A 21,423-nucleotide genomic window follows, 5' to 3' on the forward strand; every position below is an offset into this window, starting at 1 on the left:
TGTTCCCATTAGCAGCGATGGAAATAAACATATAGTTAAACACAGTTTCCTGAAATTACGATCATCCAGTTAGCACAAAGCGCTTAATAACCCATCATTGATTAGCATTGCATTTGTAATATTAGTCTGTTGTGAATCCTAGTTGATGTCTTTCGTCTGATCACTCAACAATTAATTTCACAACAAAATGGTATGATCGATGGCTTTAGCCTGGTTTTGTTGTGAAGTATATTGTGTGCTTGTCAGCATATCTATTTTCACATGGAGTCAAGTATGTTTCTAAAATTTCCACATTGTTGTGTAACGTACATGTAATAAAAATGGTAATGCGCGGCGCAAAGGGTCACAACATGAGATACAATTGTTATTCGTTATATTATATAATATTACCGTCCTTAGTCTGCAGGCAGACTAAAATGTAATTTCGGCGTAAAGTGTTATTTAACTAAAATGAAACACAGATTTCACTAGATATATAACGAATATATGAATGTCCGTCCTCAAATGAATATGACAATGTTATTGTCAGGCCATTTACTAGGCCACTGTATGTGTTGGGTACACAACGTTAGATAACAACATCTCATCGAGTTTCTGTATATTGTATACCCTATATCTTTTGTATGAATGGTGTATGTGTAACCTTTTCAGTTGGTACCACTGAACGCGAGTCATATCTGATCACACATGGTTAAACAGTAATGTAACAAATGTGTGTACAAAATCATTTCACGTAGCTGGAGGACCCGTGAAGATCCGGGTGAGAATAAGTCTTCAGCAACCCATGCTTTCCATAAAATTCGACTATGCTTGTCGTAAGAGGCCACTAACGGGATCGGGTGGTCAGGTTCGCTGACTTGGTTGATTCATGTCATCAAATCCCAATTGCGTGTATCGATGCTCATGATGTCAGTCACTGGATTGTCTGGTCCTGACTCGATTATTTAGAGACCGCCGCCGCTATAACGTACATGTAGTTGGCGTGGATGGTGTAAAGACACTTGGAACAGTATTTTAGTTAGATGTGTATCATGTATCTACTGAGTGATTTAGATGTTTGAAATTTAGAATAACTTTTGCTGAATTTTGGTACTCAAATACGGTGCTGACGTGACCCTCAAGATTATGTTAATGGTGATTAACGATACCCTTGCTCAGCATAATATAATTTATAATTATGTCAAGATTTTCTCCCTGTTTTCCATTGATTTTGGTTTCATGCAACCGAGTCTCAGTGAATTCAATTATATGGCCTCTCAAAATATGTAAAATGTTCTGATCACTGAGAGACCATCGTCCAAGAAATATCTGAGTCAACGATCCACCAATGGGTTTGTGTTACTAACTGGCATTGTTTGTATACAAAGACTCTGCTGAGGCCTGAACTCTCCTTGTGATCCTTGCTAAATTCATGCAGGGTTTTGTTAATCTGAAGGATCGCTCTCATCAGTCGAGGTTTCTTTAACTTGTAATATTTTAACTGTTGTCATTTTACTTTTTGCAACTTTTAAAGCAAGTTGCAAAATATTAGCGATTCGTCTCAAGTTTTTTAAAGAAGATGATGTTGATGGAGGTTAATAATATTTATTAATAGTATCAAAAACACTCACGACAGACGCGAAATTACGTTTGTGTAAAAAAACTGAAACAAAAATGCGAAGAGGTGATGACACGTTGTTGCCGCATTATGTGATTTGGTGTCCCCTATGACATTACATTCCGAACATGGACATCAACCGGCACATTTTACTTTCTAAAACCGGCGTTTCGTCCAAGTCACTCAGTCACAGACAATTAAAAAAAGGTTACTTCTCTCAGACATTACACAATGTTTTTTATCCGTAATAAATGATGAACGTTTCATCCCCTTTCTTGTTCATTAACTGAGCTTATAGTATAAAGCTTTGATATCGAATATTCATTCTGATGTTATTTGAAACGAAACAAATATTCTACATCCATTAACTGGACCAGTTTGATATTCGCAATATCAAATATATGAATGACGAGTGCTCCGTGTTATACAACTACAAAGATAAAACGATTTGAGTTGCAAAAACTGAAAAATCAATAAAGTGCTGATTGCATGTAACAATATTACATACATAGAATCGTATCAAACTCGGACACACATTTGCATCACATTGAGCTTTTTCCTTCACTCACACTAACGAATAATCTCATTGCATTCATAGCATAAACCATTCCATTATGAGTCGTCAATAGCAAGAGTCGCATTGAATGAATGGTAGATATGTACAAGAACATTGCAGTGTGACGTCATGTGTTGTGACGATGACTAAAATATACCCTGGAGCCTTCTGGTTAGCCACACACAGTGATGCCATAAACTACGCAATCATGCATATGTACATGTAGCTGCAATGATGGCAATCCAAATGCTGGACATCTTGATGTTGCTAACACACTGGATCAGTCAGTGATGGTTTTGTTGTTCAGTTTCTGTATTTTGTAAACAATGTGGCGCTTGCCTCCGGTGGAGCAGGATATGCTGTACTTTTCGCGGACATCTTGGATCATCACTATTTGATGGAGATTCATAAACGTATGCTTATAGTAGAGTGGATATGGTACAAGGGACTCTTTTGTCTTCTGTTCCCATGCATCAATACAGTCAGTCAGCCAAGCAGACTAGTGAAGGCTACTACGAAACGATACAATGATGCCCAGTGCATGCAGGGCTAAATAAAAGCACTGACCAATTTTTTCATGTTTTAAATATTAAAGTAACCTACAGTTGAGTGTAATATTTGTTTTTGTACCAGCATCAGTGCTATCAGTGTGTTGAAAAACGCCAAAGCCACGTGGAAAAGCAACAGCTAGGTCTCTTAACTACCAGTTCGAAGATCAACGGGCAAATATGTACATGACAATATCACATGGTAAATGAGATACCCTATATCTCTCAAGTACTGTTATCTGATACAGCATAACTATCTGGTAAATGGTGGTATGCATCACCACGCTGATATTATCTGGACACAATATGAACCAATCTAGGGTGCATTACGTTGTGGCAATATTATAATCTTGTGTGAAAGCATATGCTGTTAGTTAATAAATTCTATGTAATTCTCCTTGACAGAGCAAATGATGTCATAGTTTTGAAAGATTTTCCTTAACCGAGGCCTCTGACCGTATAAATATGTTGTCCGGTCGGTTTACTTTCCCAGCATACAGTAATAAATGATCGAGTTGTTTGAACATAAACTGTGGCATAAAAAACAGCACTTTATCCACCATGGCCTGGCTGATATTGAAACACTATTCATGTTTATGCAAAAGGAGAGGGTTATACAACATAATAAGTTAACGTTGGTTGATAAATTCAATGGGTCTTTCTGGTCAAGAACATGCGAGCATACGTTGATTTCGCCTTAAGACTCAACTTATAAAAACATCCCTGAACTACCTATGTTCAAGTGCTATGTTAAAATAATTTTACCTAATCGTGTAAAACTAATTGTGGAAATGCAGTGGAGTTTGCTTTAGTCTGCTGGTTTCCGTGTGAACCTACTGTATTCTCTAACATTGGGAATACTGGCGGAGTGTGATAACATGATGCATATTGGTATAAAACTACTCAGAATATTAGTCAATGCACAAGGGGTAAAGAAATCAACAGCAATACTGTATGTCATGTATATTGGCAGTACCGAGAAAGGGTAATTGGTAAGCTGTAGTTGGAATACAGATTTGACATAATCGCTGCACATCTTGCTTGCACTCATGAAACAATCACCAGCTTTCTGTCACGATAATGACAGACAGGGCCGACAGACCAAGGACAGACCGACCAAGGTCACTACACCCAATGACCTAGCCCTGTTAGCCTATGCTTCATTTGAGGAATCAACGTTTGGCTGTGACGTCATCAGCATGAACTGCCCGACGACATATCACAGTATCCAGGCGTCCGCGTCACTGTGGCCTATCGAATTTTATAATGGTCATTGTTGACACGTAATAATCGACGTCAAAGACGTGTGCGTGCTCTGCACAACGATGACAGAACAGGAAGTGATTTTGTGTCTGAGCAGAGCAGGTTCCAGCTTCTCAGAGCAGGTGGTAGAGCACATCTGTATCTTCATCGGGAAGAATTCCTGGCTCAGTGTTGTGGCAGCGGCAAGAATTTTAGCTTGGATTTGTGTTCAGAAAAAGTCTCAATTTGCTGTGTTCAATGCTAATGTCACAGCACAACATTACATCAAGCACGAGACATTAGGTCCCTTCCTACAACTAATATAAACACACGGATACTGTTCAACATGGCAACACAAGATCACAAACACCACCATCTGCTATTCAATAACGTCATTTCAACGTTTTGCCTTGGTCAGCTCGCGTCCTTGACGTGTCGCCACTTGAACACCACTGGGACTACATTGATCATTAGATTAGAACACGACCTGTCATCCTGCAAACTGACGTAGCTTAACACTGATGAAATAACCCGACGTCTGACGAGCTCTGTGCGGACGTGTCTTGAAGCCAACGGAGACACACGATATTGATAAATACAGATAACGAATTACTGTTAGGTGAGTAACTACAATTATATCTCATATGATTGTCATTGTTATACGACTGTCACTAAGGAGGAGGCATTATCTAGTCCTTGTGCTTGCTATTTTAATATATAAGTCATATAGTAGAACGTAAGTAAAAGGTAGTTTGAATCATGTATATTCCACACCAACTGAATAAATAGGTACAAAAGCCAGAATTCACAGTAGGGTTGTAACCAGTTTTGTTTTATTTGTTTGTTGTTTAACGCCGCACGCAAACTTCCAGCTATGTATGACGTCGGTCAGTACATAATCGAACCTGGACCAGACAATCCAGTGATTAACATCATGAGCATCACTCTACGCAGTTCGGATACGATGATATGCATCAAACAAGTCAGCGAGCCTGACGTCGTCGCCTTTTACAAGAAGAACGGCTTGCTGAAGACATATTCTCTACCCGGATCTTCACGAAGGATTGCAGTTAGTACTCCTACTATCTCACTCAGAGTAGGACAGTAGACTTATCACTTTAGGGCAGCTTTATAACATGTATGATATTTGATGTTTGTTTTATCATGGGCTTAAAATTCGCCTTTCGCCTTTCTGGACATAAATTATTTTCATTTTGCTGCACTAACATGAACGTAACATGTATCCCAGTATATGTATAGTTATTATTAATCACAGGAGTATTCTGAAGATTTCATCTAAAAAAAATATTTTCAGCAAAATGTCATGTAAGTCAATTCCATTATCGAATCCCTTCACTGTTATAGAACTTAGTTTGGGCATAAAAGTGTGACCGAGTTCCTTTCTCACAAAGCAACTATAACACAGTCTGTAGAAAATCGAATCTGAACCAAGCAAACGAGGGGTTAATATCATGAGCTACGATATACGTAGTCGGTGAACCGTTGCACAAAATTATCAACAACCAATCACCATTTAATCAGTTACGAGTACACCTGGGACCTATTTTACGTTGAAATTTCCACGGGTGTGTCAGACATGATTATCACTAACACGGGTCTCCCCGTAAACCCCCATGTATGTATCAATTTTAGTTCACGGCTATTGTTGCAGTGCTTGTGTGATTACTGTTCAAAATAACTTTATGAAACGTCAACCTAACTAAGGCATAAAAAGTCATTTAAATGATCCTCTGTCTCTGTCGATGTTGATATCCACATGCCAGTTGACAGTAGACAGGCGGCATTATAATCAGGCGTTGTAATAAGAGCAGCAAAATTCTATCCATTGTACGATAAGCATGTGTTTATTAATCACTATTAAGTAGTGCTGATACCAGGTGTTTGTGAAAAGATGAGCGTATCCTGCCCTAATTGTGTCACCCGTCACAAACACATACGAAGACATGTCAATTATTCGAAGACATTCAATTATTCCGACAGAGCACCTGTGGGATAAATTGGATAGACGGCTACGCCAACGTCAGCCACAACCTCTAGACGTTGCAGCAGTTGGCTTTTGCGTTGAAGGCCGAGTGGGCTACCATTCCCAAGGATGTGATTCGCATACTCGTCTCTTCAATGGGTAGGAGATGTCAGGCCGCTATCTTTTCCAACGGTGGACATACGCGTTATTGATGGAAGCTGACCTTCACCTTTGACTTTCCCTATGTACCGATAACTGAGATGACTACAATCACCAAGTGTTCTCTCCACAACATTTTGGCTAAACACCCTGTACGGTTCCTCGTATAAATGTATTTTCCTACCTAACACAAAATCTGGCTTGCATTTCCCTTTTGGAAGAGTCTTTTTTTATTCAGGTTGACCGAAACATATGTCCATGTATTTGACAAACTGAATGAAAATGATTAAGATGGGCTTTTAATCATTACAATAGACAAATTGTGCAATGATTAGAAGCCAGAAGACACTGGGTGGTGAGATTATAATATAATAAATGGATCGATATTTCAATCAGTTTGGAAAAGTACTGAAATATTAAGACAGATTGTAAATTGCCTAGATGAAAATCTTAGTCATTTTACACATTGACTGTAACATCCATACCTAAGGGAGGTGAAATGGAGTTTAACGTCGTATCCACGATTACTGCACTAAAATAGCGACGTGCATGCACGTATGTTTGTGTATGTGTGGCTGCTTGTACAAGTCCGGATTAATGCCGATTTTATGTGCTAGCCCACAATGCCTGGGTTTAACATGAATACCCACACAGACACAGTATGCTGACTCAGAGCTTACCAGCCCCTGTCCCTTAATGCCGAGCGACAGGCATCGTAACAACAAGTACCATATTTTGACATGTTTTGGTATGACGCGGCCGTGGATCGAACCCCCGACCATCCGCTCTCCGAGTGGACGCTCTACCACTAGACTGCTAGACTACGGAGACGGTCCCATACATTTTGTCAATGATTAACATCCTTATGTAAAGGGTTTCAAATATATGAAAAAGACCAACTTATCCTCCATGCACAAGCTTATGGGTCAAGTTTGAACAAACTAGGCATCATTCACCGTTGGTTTGCAATGGAATCTACTTTTCGTTATATTATTGGTATGTAAACTAAGCGGCAAAAGAAAGTATAGGTTGGCAATTTGTAATTTTCCTAAAAACAGCGACAACTAGTGAAAAGAGGATATTGGGAAAATGACTGCCCAGGAACAGGTACCCAAAAAACACTTCACCCGAACGCGCCACCTTGGACGGCGCTCATGCGGTGACACCTTGAGCTTACATTATCAGTGATTGCACAATTTTATTCAAACTGTGGTTGATCAATCATTTGTTACCCCTCCCTAGATTACATTATAATTCACAACAAAAACTCTTCTTGTTATTTTCTGTATCGATCATGGAACTCGACCTATACCTTCTTTTGCCGTCCAGTTTATTTAAATTTACAATAACTTTAATTATATTAGTTCGTTTGTTCGCGCTTTAGCTTAGATTTCGGTGTATCGCGAGTCGATCGTGATTTTTTATGGGTCTTGCACATAACAATATGATTTAGAATTGACCATTGCATAACATTTACCACCACCAACACACTATATCACTCGTGGCTATGGAGGATCAGCTTCTACAGATGTAATCTGAAGTGCGCCTGTCCATAATATCCAGCTGTGTTCATATCATGTGAACTGTAATCTTTGAGTCTTGATTGTCCGACTGTTGTGGTGAAGGTGGCGTTCTCTAGATCTAAGTAAGTAGAACATAGTTTGAATCATGCGTATGCCCTATCCAAATTCACAGATAGTTCAACATGTAGGACTCACAGTGAGGATGGAGTTAGTTCCAGACTGAGCGATACTCACATGGTCTCTCTTCAACATCAACACTGGCGTTTAAAACATGTATAGTATTTATATAAGTGTATAATTTTAAATAACATCAACTGATATATTGGTCATATAAACAGCCTGTTTTAGCTGTGGTATAGGCAATCTGGTGAAAAGGAATTAGGGGTTGTAGCCTGACGAGTCGTTTTGACGAAATTTTGATGACAATGCCCTTATTTGATTTAGTGCGACAGTACCTACATTGTCATATGAATGATAACTGATCTCCTTTCATGTCTTGTTGTTATGCACACAGGCAACACGACGAAATCCTGTACACAATCTAACTATTTCTATCCATAAAAGATGCCGACTGCTTATCAGTAACATTTATACAGACTCTTGTATCTATGTATATATACATGCTGCTAGCGCTTTGAACATATCCTAATTTCTGTGAGTTTAAGCGGTGTATACATGTCATTGTTATTGTTATTATTATTGACAGATTAAAATAAAAAATGCGGCAAAGAGGGTTTGGGTGATCCTGGCACAGTCAGACTGGTTAGGCTCAACATCAGCTCAGGGCCCTTGCCCCCTCTACACGAGCCCAGAAAGCGAATGGGACTTCTCCCAGGAAGCGCTGCCTAGTCAAACCCGCCCAGAACTTTTCGGAGAGTGTGAAGACTCCCCAACACTGCAGCCTTCTGCATTACCCAGATTATCAGAAGGGCTGTATTCCTGGTAGCGAATCCGCGTACTCTCCCAATGTCAGTCAACAGATTGGGAGGTACCAAACCTAAGGCACCGAGAACAATGGGGAGTCGGACAACTTGATACTTGGGATGCAAGCGTGACATTTCGAAAGCAGATTTGCCATGTTTTTCCTCAATCTTGTCAATCACATTAGTGTCAAAGGGGATAGAAAATTCAATGACATAAATGATTTCATTGGATTTATAAAAAAAGACAAGATCAGGTTTGTTGGCCTGGATACGTTTGAGGCTGTAAATGGGCCTATTCCAAAGAATTTTGTATTGATCATTTTCCATGATGCCCTCTACATATTCTGGGTCGTACCATGGGTGGACCTCCATGTCAATACCACAAGCATGGCGAAGACAGTACTAAAATGATCGAGCTACACCATCATGTCGTTTAAGATACTGTTTGTGCCAAAGCTGGGCATCCATGTGTTGGACAGTCTCATTAAATTCATTACATAATCTACATTTCATATTTACTTTTTGATGCAAAATCACACATTAACGGTTTCGAGTGGGAAGTGACTGGTCCTGAGCAGCAAACATAAAGCCTTCTGTTTCACTTTTCAGGCCAGCCGATCTCATCCAAACCAAGGACTCTGCAGGGTTTCTGACCATCTCAACACACTGCACATAAACTCGATGCAGTGGTCGTTCAGATAGCCTCTCCTTGAAAAACTGATTCTGGGCCGATTTGATATGGCACTTCGCTTGGTTGACACTCATTTCGGTACCGTCCAGCAGTACAGAACCATCAACATAATCAACACTGACATAGAAAACTATGGAATGCCTTGTTTCCATCATAAGACTTGACATACTTCACAAGAGGATCATCAGACAAGTAAATGTGTACACAAGTGCACAAAACGATTCTATCATGAAGAGCCTCCACATTAATCAAACCACGCCCTCCCATCAAAATTGGTAAATATAAGCGATTGAGGGAAGAGTGAGAGTGGTTGGATCTATTATCTGCCGTGATTCTTCGTGTGAGGATGTCAATACCCTTAATTTCTTGTTGCGTCCAATTAACAATACCAAAAGAATACGAAAGGACGGGCACAGCATAAGTATTTGTGGCTTTGACTTTATCGCGAGCGTTCAGCTCTGAACTCCAGATTTTCTTAAGTCTGCATTTGTACTCTGCCCGTAGTTTTTCCTTGATATGGGCATTCTGAAGTTTTTTCCCCCTAATCTACATCCCTAAGTACGTATAGGCCTGACCTTCCACGAGATGGTCAATAACTCCTCCCCCAAGTAAACTGACAGTAATAATAATAATAATAATAATGATAATAATAATATTATTAGTAGTATTAGTATTAGTATTAGTAGTAAAAGTATTAGTAGTATTAGTATTAGTATTAGTATTAGTATTAGTAGTAGTAGTAGTATTGAGCCCATATCGTATTGAACCCATCATTTAATCAGACGACTTGCCATCACAAATCGACACCACAGGACGTTCATTTTCAATTTGTATTTTTCATATTCAGATATTTTGTACGTTATTCCAAAGAAGTATATGGTTAACGTTAACAGTCGCCTAAATTAACAATTATAACTGAAAAGGTAGTTTTCAGAGAAGCGCGCGCGTTGTGTTCATATGAAAAGGTTTGTAAAGATAAATGTTTGTTTGCCAGTTATTGTGTTCTTTGACACATGTTTGAATTGCAGATGTTTGGTAACAAGTCCTTTCAAAGTTGTATAGTAGTCCATTTTTTACCAGCAGGAAATGAATATCTGGTGGTATAAAACGGGGCATTGCTTATATGTCTGATGACATCTTACAGCTTATCTGAGTATCGTGTCACGTGATCATCAGCGTGGGAGGCGTCAACCAGGCGGACAGACGTTGTTTGACCCCGGTGGTCGTGCATGAAGCAGTATGTAAAGGTAAAACGCTAATTCTCTGTTGAAAAATAACCTGAATCTTTTGTTTTCGTAATCATTCTTCCAAACACCGAATCGTGTTGAAAAACACTCATAGATTTGCGAGAAATGTACAAGTTGGTCTTTGGAAAACATCGTAACGATACTGTTGAATATATCCTTTAATCCGCATGTGAACAGTGTCTGCAGTGGTGCTGGTGTTTATATTGGGGTTGTGGAGTAATTCTGTTTATAACATCACACAAGACGCAGGATGTATGTATGTATGTATGTATGTATGTATGTATGTATGTATGTATGTATGTATGTATGTATGTATGTATGTATGTATGTATGTATGTATGTATGTATGTATGTATGTATGTATGTATGTATGTACGTACGTACGTACGTACGTACGTACGTACGTACGTATGAGTGTGTGTGTGTGTGTGTGTGTGTGTGTGTGTGTGTGTGTGTGTGTGTGTGTGTGTGTGTGTGTGTGTGTGTGTGTGCATGTCCTCATTTGAATCGTATCTCTTGACAAGCATTGAGTTTCTGGTACCTGTTGTAGATATGCCTCGAAATACCACATGGAATATAATAGATTTAAAGTAGAAGTGCTAATTGTTGATATCAGTATGGGTAGTTCTTTTACTATGATCCCTGCAATCAATACGACTTAAGCCATGGAGTGTCATGAGTATCCAAGTCACAATAACAAATACTTTAATAGAGCATGGGGAATAGAGAATAGATCATTGGAGATACTTAACCTCATAAAATATGTTTTTATTTCACAAACTCGTACTGAAGACATTGCTAAGTCGGACTATTTCTTTCCATCAGAAATGGCCACCGCTAAGAAGCTGACAGACAACCATCTGAGCTGTGTCATCTGTACAGGGGTGTTCACAGACCCTGCCACACTTCAGTGTAATCACACTTTCTGTAAGTCCTGTTTGCTGAAATACACCAAAACACAGCCTGAAGCATTTCAAGCCAAGTCTATTCCATGTCCCTCCTGTCGACAGCTGACGAAGGTGACCAACCCTGACAATCCAGTAGAGGAGTGGGTCAGTCATCTGAAACCAAGCCACGTCATCCAGGGGCTGATGGACGATTTGGGGGAATCGTCAAGTAGGGAATTTTGAAACGTTTTCATGTCTTGCACGACAAGGTATTGGAAAAGCAGTTTTTATATTTATTAAAGTGAGAAGGATTGAGTTCGAAGTGAGCTGGATTATATTGACATTTATACACCTAACAACTATGGCTCGTAAACATACAGTATGTATTAAAAGTTGTGGAATGTGGTTGTGTGTTCTAGAAATTGCATTTTTTGTAACACGCTGTGCTTTATGTTTAGATACGTGTAGCGTGTGCAAAGGAGATGGGGAGACAACTCCAGGCACTGTGTGGTGCACCATTTGTGACGATGTCTTTTGTGATGGATGCCTCAAGTTACACAAGAAGATGCCCCTGTCACGTGACCATGAAGTGATTGACTTACGTATCCATAGTAACGAGAAACCAAAGGTACAGCGCTTTATGTGCAGAATTCACAAGGATGAGAAGATAAAATTGTTTTGTAAAGATTGCAGGATGGCAATTTGTACTGTATGCTGCAGTATCAAACACAGGAAGTGTGATGATGTTGAATCCATAGATACAATGACACCTCGTGTAAAAGAAAGTCTGATAACTGAAACTAGAAACCAAGAGAAAAAAATTGAAACTTACACCGAGACTATTTCTTCAACAAATTCGAAAATTGAAAAACTATCGACGAACGCACAGGAGATGAAAGACCAAGTTCAGAAAGTACGCAAGGCAGCTGTAGACGTTCTTCTGAGAAAAGAAAAGAAGCTACTGCATCGTATCGACCAACTCACTGAGATACGTATAGAAGAATTGAAAGCCCACAGAAAGTCCCAGGAGATTGAGCTCCAGATGCATCAGCAGCGGCATGAGTTCATAGACAAAGCCGTGACGTCACACTGTGTAGCAGACATGTATGATATATATGAGACTGTTGCTGTAGCACCCAGAGATGAGGACACAAGTGAGGACAAGAGACCAATACCATCCATCATCGTCTTCAAACATGACACAGATAAACTGAGGAGATCTATGGATGAGGTGCAGCTGGGGGAGGTCAAGGTTGTTGGAGGTCTGTATGACCGGACGTCTTCTCCTGTTCTCCTGCAAATATTTGAGTGTTGCAGAAAGGGATACATTATCCCGGGCTCGTTTGATGTTGCAGTATTGGCTGCAGATGGTATCAAGGTAACTGTTGTGACAGATAATTCAATCAGGAGACTTCATGCATGTTATACTTCAAACAAAACATTCTTCCAGAAATGTCTCGATCTTCCCACTGGTCCAAGTCGAATAGCTAAGGTGGGTGGAGCTTGGGCGGCTGTTACTCTGCCAGACACACGACAAATAGCTTTCATCAACTTTGACCCTGAGCCTTCATTACTCTCAACTGTGAAGACAAAGAGGAAGTATTATGGGTTAGCCTGTCTGAACTCTTCACAACTGGTAGCAGGTGGTGACGACAGTCGTGCCTCTGTTGACGTGCTGGATATGAAAGGGAATATACTGAAATCTATCAACACAGGTGTGATAAAGAACCCATCTTATATTCATGTCACGAGGAATAACAACTTGATAGTCAGTGAGGTGGTAGTAAAATCCCTGGTATCTGTGACCAGTGATGGAGAAGTTGTTTTCACCTACACTCCCACAGGAGACAAAGCTCTGGAATGTCCTCGGGGTGTCACAACAACCAGCACAGGCGACATCTTGCTTGTAGACAGAGGCACCAAAAGGGTGATTCAGCTAACAGAGTCGGGGCAGTTTGTCAGAGATGTTCTCACACAACATGATGGCCTTGAGTGTCCTCGTGGATGATGATGGCTTGCTTTACGTTACCAACTATGATCATGTGGAAATATTCACCTTTGAAGGGATTGACTGAAATAGATAGACATGGCTGTGTCATGTAGAAGCTAGCTGTGAGCCATACGCTGTATATAAGACCTAATTGATTGCAAATCGCCAAACTGGTTGTAAAACTGTGCTGAATGAACCGGACATGGGAGTGAAATACTTTTGGGGAAAACGACTGTGTGTTTGACGTGCGTTTAGATGGGTTGAGAACACACAGGGAGTGGTGGACAGGTACACTTGCATCTGATTGTTTCAACATCGCTTCACCCGATCCCTACATATAACTCCTGCGATAGGACTGCATCCGTGGTCTAGTGGTAGAGTGACCGCCCGGAAAGCGGAAGGTCCGGGATTCGATCCCCGGCCGCGTTATACCAAACGACGTCAAAAGATGGTACTTCTTATTACCCTGTCTAGCGCTCGACATTAAGGGGCTAAATATAAAACAAGGACTGGTCGGCTCGGAGTCAGTATATTGTGTCTGAGTGGGGTATTCATGTTAAACTGTGGAATGGTATCTCAGTGAACTAGCACTATAAATCGGCATCAGTCTAGACTAGTACAAGCAGACACACACATACGTGCATGTACGTCGCTATATTGCCTGCGATAGTTGTCCAATCTGTCCAGAGGTTCGCATTTGGAAGACAAAATCACACTTGAAAGTGATGAAATGGTTGTTATGATATGTTATTTTGAAGAATTGAGAGTAAAAGCGTCAACGCTGTATACTTTGGTGTACGCTTAGCTGGGATGAATAATAATCAGAGGGACAAAAGAAGGTATACCGATCGGGCTTGTTTTGTAATTGAAAATGTAAAGAACTGTTGTTAATTTTGATCATTTCTATTTAACCATCACTCATTCCTGCAAAAGTGTGTGAAACGTCATCTGTGTCTGGGTAAATGTGTGTATACAAATTCAGTGAAGACTGACGCAAGAAATGAATTTACAACCACATGGCCCCTACCATGTTTGAAATGTTGTAAACAAATTTATTGTTTTTCAAAGATGAGATGTCCGAGATACTCATTACCTCTTGTGTATTATGCGATTTCATTTTTCAATTTTTAATTTCATTTTAAAAGTTATAAATCAAATTATATCTAACACCAAAAGACATGTAGAAGTATATACAAGGTTTCTATTGCTCCTCAGTTCAAATGGCGTCTGCATGTGTCACACCCACTATAAGTTGTTAGAAATTTCCTTAAATGCCAGTGCTTATAGTTCAAATAGAAATTGATCAACATTTACATGAATTTCGAATGACATGGCCATGACTTGGAATATATGAACTATGTTGTTTGCATTTGTAACTTTCGGTATTAATGACAATTAATCAATCAATTTAGAGACATATGATTGTGATGGAATTACTTGTAAATATACTTGTAATATACCATTTATAAGTATTTTAAAATGTTTAAAAGTGTTTATCTAGGTGGACTTAGAAATATATATTTCTGCATTTGATTAACAACATACACGTATTTGTCCTTTTCATGTGTTTAGTTTACTCATGCAACACTTGATCAATTCCCGCGTGGTTACTGACTACCACTGCAAACAGGAAGACGTCGTTTGTGCTGGTCATTGGACGAAATATGAAAATCAATTCAATAAAAAATGCGATATGCACCTTCAAATGCATCCATTATCTGTCATCAGTAGTGGTCTGTTGAGGAACAGAGTTAGTGAGTGAATTGATTTTAACGCCTCTTTGAACATTATATCAGTTATATCATGGTGTGGCCGCCTCCGCGTTTTAGTGGTAGAGCGTCCGCCCGGAGAGCGGAAGGTCCGGGGTTGGATCCCCGGCCGCGTCATACCAAAAGACGTTAAAAGATGGTACTTGTTGTTGCCCTGTCTGGCGCTCGGCATTAGGAGGTTAAAACAAGGACTGGTCGGCTCGGAGTCAGTATACTGTGTCTGAGTGGGGTATCCAAGTTAAACTGCGGCATGGTATCTCAGTGAGCTAGCACTATAAATCGGCGTCAGTCTGGACTAGTACAAGCAGCCACGCAAACACGAACACGTACATGCACGTCGCTATATATATAAGTGCAATAATCTTGGACGCGCCGTCAAACCCCATTTCACCTATATCATATGATATGGGAGGAAAGCACGACGTGAGGTGAAATTGGGTTAGCGCCCCGTGCGTGCGTGTGCGTGCGTGTGCGTGCGTGCGGGCGGGCGTGCGGGCGTGCGGGCGTGTGCGTGTGAGAGAGACTACTTGTACTAGTCTAGAACGGGATTAGGGATGTGGCCTGTATAAGGGACGTAACTATGGAAGAACTAGTAAATGTGTTGGTGTTATATAGCGACGTGCATGCAACTCTCTCTCCCCCCCCCCCCCCTATCTCTCTCTCCCGCTCTCTCTTTCTGTGCTTGCACTAGTCTGAATTCACGCCGAGTTTATTGTTTAAAATGATACCCCACTCAGACACAGTATACTGACTCCGATCAGACCATTTCTTATTGTAGCCTCTCAATGAAGAGCGCCAGGCAGCGCTACAAGAAGTACCATCTTTTGACGTCTTTTGGTATGACACACCCGGAGGTCGTATCCCGAACCTATCTCTCTGACCTATATCACAGCTGACATCAGACGTCGCTGCTTAGGGTGTAGCGTCCTCATTCATGTCGGATACATACACAGGTATGTTGTGTGGGGAGAAACTATGTGCTGAAGGAGTATAATGGACGTTTACCTTGATCGCTGATTTATTTGTTCCTTGTCATTCTGGAAACAAATAATTAGCTTTGATTCATTTGGTATCATGTGGGTATTAACCATGAATACTTGTTTGCATATTGTAACAGGAAATGTCATAACCTCTCTGGCCAATATCCACATGGTCACGATAAAACTGATTTCGTGTAACAATGCATCTTTATTACATTGAACAGTTATGCATTTGTAATTTGCATCCGTTTACATAATGTCAAGGTAAGGCGTAATACTAGGTAGAAACCGTTGGCATGGTTACAGAACACAAAAATTGCCCGCCCACTGGGTGATAGTAATCTAAATTAGAAAGACATGTTTGTTAAATGATATTCAATACATTGAATGCCGATTCTTGGCCAGATATAATTAGTGGTTTTCAAGAAAAGTTCATTGTTCCCTTCCATTTATTTTATCTCTGTAATCAAAGAGTGAGCGTGGTTTTACGGCGTTTTTAGCAATATTCCAGCAAATGTCATTGTACCAATGTGGGGAATCGAACCCGGGAACCCACTACATATATAAAATGACGAACAAAAGAAACACAGTGACTGGCCAATCACAAATGAAGTATTTATGCAATAAGATTGAAAGGTGACTATGAAGACATATGTTTCAGTGTGAGTTGGCAGTTGATGATTTCTCAATTTTCCTGTGTGAATGTCGGAATGCTATACAAAGACTGCCTTATGTCAGTACTTCTCTGAGAATATTAAAAGAATAGTTGGAAAACTACCCTCCCAGTCAATATCAGAAGTTCAGGGGTCTTATACAGATCTTGGGGGAGAGGGCAACAGCTGTGAATTTTAAAGGGGGCTTTTTGAAGAAAGAGACAGAAAAGCGCATGACCCCATGTTTGGACAAAAAAACTATCAGAAAAGACGAGAACACGGGAAGCGCACTATCTGCGAACAAGACTAAGTTTACCTTGATCAGGTTAATACACATGAAACAGGGGATCAGACAGAGTGGCAGGTTGGAGTTTTTACGTCTATTATACCAGATCATTGCGAAAACCTTGTTTGTATTTGTGATCCCATGTGCATAATGACAAATGTCTTCTGACTTGCAGCATTATGAGAAGGTATAATTTCTACAGTTTTCTTGTTGTTAGAAAAATATTTTCTCTGCTAAGAACAACACAACAGCTTCTTTATTCTGTTTATTTCAACAGAAAACGAATATATTTATAAAGTGATTCATTGCAAATATAATTTGAATGATTCATGATTTACTGTACTGTGTTCTGTGTATTTCATATATTATAGTATTTGAGCGTGGCGCACAGCAATTCACATATGACGTTGTATTGGGAGCATTGTATTTGTTATTCCAATAGTGTTTTGTCACAATAAACTTTCACATCTGCTGACTGCTCACCATAGATCTGAGAAACTGTGTCACAGTGTACGAGATTCGCGTGTCACGTGATCACATACATTCTCCCCGATGGCTTGAACTTGTCACGTGATCATCAGTGCAAGCTGAGGCAACAACCAGGAAGTGAGAAACAGTCTTCCCCTGGTGCTCGTCCAAGTTGCGGTATCTGTGAAGGTAACACACTAGATCTCTGTTGGAATACAATTGGAATATGTTTTTTTCGGATTCATTGCACACAGACTCGTGTTAAAACCACTCATATATTTGAAATATAGTCGACATCAAGGTAAATTGAAGCTCAATAACGAAAGTAGCTTGAAAATTCCTCGAGTCCTGCCTTGCAGGCTGAAATAAGTGTAACATGTTAACATATGTTGAATGTACTGTGAGGTGTCTTCAAAACGACGCAGCCATATATCGCACGTGTTTGTGAGATCTAGAATCCAAGTGTGAACACAGTCATGCAGTGGTGACAGTTTATACTAACGTCGCACATTTGTACATGAATATTCGAGTTATGTCCCTTTATCAGTAGACCATTGTACTGGACACAGGACCCGTAGCTGAACATGGAATCAAAATGGTGTGTGTGTGTCTCTGTGTGTATATCTATATGTATTTATAAATGTATGTATGTATGTATGTATGTATGTATGTATGTATGTATGTATGTATGTATGTATGTATGTATGTATGTATGTATGTATGTATGTATGTATGTATGTATGTATGTACGTACGTACGTGTGTGTATGAGAGTATGTATGTGTGTGTATGTTTGATTATGCATGTATGTGTGTGTGTATGTGTGTGTTTTATTATGATCACTGCAAGAATAGATCATTGGAGATACTTAGCACCATGAAATATATTTTCATAAACTCGTACTGAAGACATAGCTAAGTCGGACTATTTCTCACCATCAGAAATGGCCACCGCAAAGAAATTGACGGACAACCATCTAACCTGTGTCATCTGTACAGAAGTGTTCACAGACCCTGCCACACTTCAGTGCAATCACACTTTCTGTAAGTCCTGTTTGCTGAAATACACCAAGACACAGCCTAAAGCAATTCAAGCCAAGTCTATTCCATGTCCCTCCTGTCGACATCTGACGAAGGTGGCCAACCCTGACAGTCCAGTAGAGAAGTGGGTCAGTCATCTGAAACCAAGCCACGTCATCCAGGGGCTGATGGACGATTTGGGGGAATCGTCAGGTAGGGAATTTTGAAACGTTTTCATGTCTTGCACGACAAGGTATTGGAAATGCAGTTTTTATATTTATTAAAGTGAGAAGGATTGAGTTCGAAGTGAGCTGGTTTGTATTGACATTTATACACCTAACAACTATGGCTCGTAAACATACAGTACGTATTAAAAGTTGTAGTATGTGGTTGTGTGTTCTAGAAATTGTATTTTTTGTAACACGCTGTGCTTTATGTTTAGATACGTGTAGCGTGTGCAAAGGAGATGGGGAGACAACTCCAGGAACAATGTACTGCACCATTTGTGACGATGTCTTTTGTGATGGGTGTCTCAAGTTACACAAGAAGATGCCCCTGTCACGTGACCATGAAGTGATTGACTTACGTATCCATAGTAACGAGAAACCAAAGGCACAGCGCTTTATGTGCAGAATTCACAAGGATGAGAAGATAAAACTGTTTTGTAAAGATTGCAGGATGGCAATTTGTACTGTATGCTGCAGTATCAAACACAGGAAGTGTGATGATGTTGAAACCATAGATACAATGACACCTCTTGTAAAAGAAAGTCTGATAACTGAAACTAGAAACCAAGAGAAAAAAATAAAAATTTACACTGATAATATTTCTTCAACAAATTCGAAAATTGAAAAGCTATCGACGAACACACAGGAGATGAAAGACCAAGTTCAGAAAGTACGCATGGCAGCTGTAGACGTTCTTCTGAGAAAAGAAAAGAAACTGCTGGATCGTATCGACCAACTCACTGAGACACGTGTAGAAGAATTGAAAGCCCACAGAAAGTCCCAGGAAATTGACCTCCAGATGCATCAGCAGCGGCATGAGTTCATAGACAAAGCCGTGAAGGCAAGCTGTGTAGCAGACATGTATGATATATATGAGACTGTTGCTGTAGCATCCAGAGATAAGGACACAAAAGAGAACAAGAGACCAATACCATCCACCATTGTCTTCACACATGACACAGATAAACTGAGGACATCTTTGGATGAGGTGCAGCTGGGAGAGGTCAAGGTTGTTCAGGGTGTGAGTGACCGGACGTCTTCTCCTGTTCTCCTGCAAACAATAGACTGTCGCAGACAGGGAGACACCTTCACCTTTCTCGATGGTTTATTTGATGTTGCAGTATTAGTTGTTGATGGTATCAAGGTAACTGTTGTGATAGATAGGTTTAATAGTAGACTTCATGCATGTTATACTTCAAACACAACACACATCCAGAAATGTCTCAAATTTCCCACTGGTCCAAGTCGAGTAGCTAAGGTGGGTGGAGCTCAGGCAGCTGTTACTCTGCCATACACACGACAAATAGCTTTCATCAACTTTGACCCTAAGCCTAAATTACTCTCAACTGTGAAGACAAAGAGGATGTATTATGGGTTAGCCTGTCTGAACTCTTCACAACTGGTAGCAGGTGGTGACGACAGTCGTGCCTCTGTTGACGTGCTGGATATGAAAGGGAATATACTGAAATCTATCAACACAGGTGTGATAAAGAACCCATCTTATATTCATGTCACGAGAAATAACAACTTGATAGTCAGTGATGAGGAAGTAAAATCCCTGGTATCTGTGACCAGTGATGGCGAAGTTGTTTTCACCTACACCCCTACAGGAGACAAAGCTCTGAAATATCCTCGGGGTGTCACAACAACCAGCACAGGAGACATCCTGCTTGTAGACAGAGACACCAAAAGGGTGATTCAGCTAACAGAGTCGGGGCAGTTTGTCAGAGATGTTCTCACACAACATGATGGCCTTGAGTGTCCTCGTGGTATCTGTGTGGATGATGATGGCTTGCTTTACGTTACATGCGATGAACATGTGAATATATTCACCTTTTGAAAGGATTGACTGAAATAGATAGACATGACTCTGTCATGTAGAAGCCAGCTGTGAGCCACACATACGCTGTATACAAGACCTAACTGATTGCAAATCGCCAAACTGGTTGTAAAACTGTGCTGAATGAACCGGACATGGGAGTGAAATACTTTTGGGGAAAACGACTGTGTGTTTGACGTGCGTTTAGATGGGTTGAGAACACACAGGGAGTGGTGGACAGGTACACTTGCATCTGATTGTTTCAACATCGCTTCACCCGATCCCTACATATAACTCCTGCGATAGGACTGCATCCGTGGTCTAGTGGTAGAGTGACCGTCCGGAGAGCGGAAGGTCCGGGATTCGATTCCCGGCCGCGTTATACCAAACGACGTCATAAGATAGTACTTCTTGTTACCCTGTCTGGCGCTCGACATTAAGGGGCGAAATATACAACAAGGACTGATCGGCTCTGAGTCAGTATACTGTGTCTGAGTGGAGCATTCATGTTTAACTGCGGCATGGTAACTCAGTGAGCTATCACTATAAATCGGCATCAGTCCGGACCAGTACAAGCAGACACACACATACGTGCATGTACGTTGCTATATTGCCTGCGATAGTTATTCAATCTGTCCAGAGGTTCGCATTTGGAAGACAAAATCACACTTGAAAGTGATGAAATGGTTGTAATGATATGTTATTTTGAAGAATTGAGAGTAAAAAGCGTCAACGCTGTATACTTTGGCGTACGCTCATCTGGGACAAAAGAAGGTATACCGATCGGTTTTTTTTTTGTAATTGAAAATGTAAAGAACTGTTGTTAATTTTGATCATTTCTATTTAACCATCACTC

The 21,423-nt window shown here is 40.3% G+C and overlaps 1 pseudogene; it reads left to right on the forward strand.

Annotated features, from left to right (window-relative positions):
• The first annotated feature begins 11,297 nt into the window (after positions 1-11,297).
• Positions 11,298-20,588, forward strand: LOC139453725 (uncharacterized; annotated as a pseudogene).
• Positions 20,589-21,423: the final 835 nt, after the last annotated feature.

Source organism: Haliotis cracherodii, unplaced genomic scaffold (genome assembly GCF_022045235.1).
Source record: "Haliotis cracherodii isolate W230 unplaced genomic scaffold, xgHalCrac1.p SCAF_10, whole genome shotgun sequence".
Classification (NCBI taxonomy): domain Eukaryota; kingdom Metazoa; phylum Mollusca; class Gastropoda; order Lepetellida; family Haliotidae; genus Haliotis; species Haliotis cracherodii.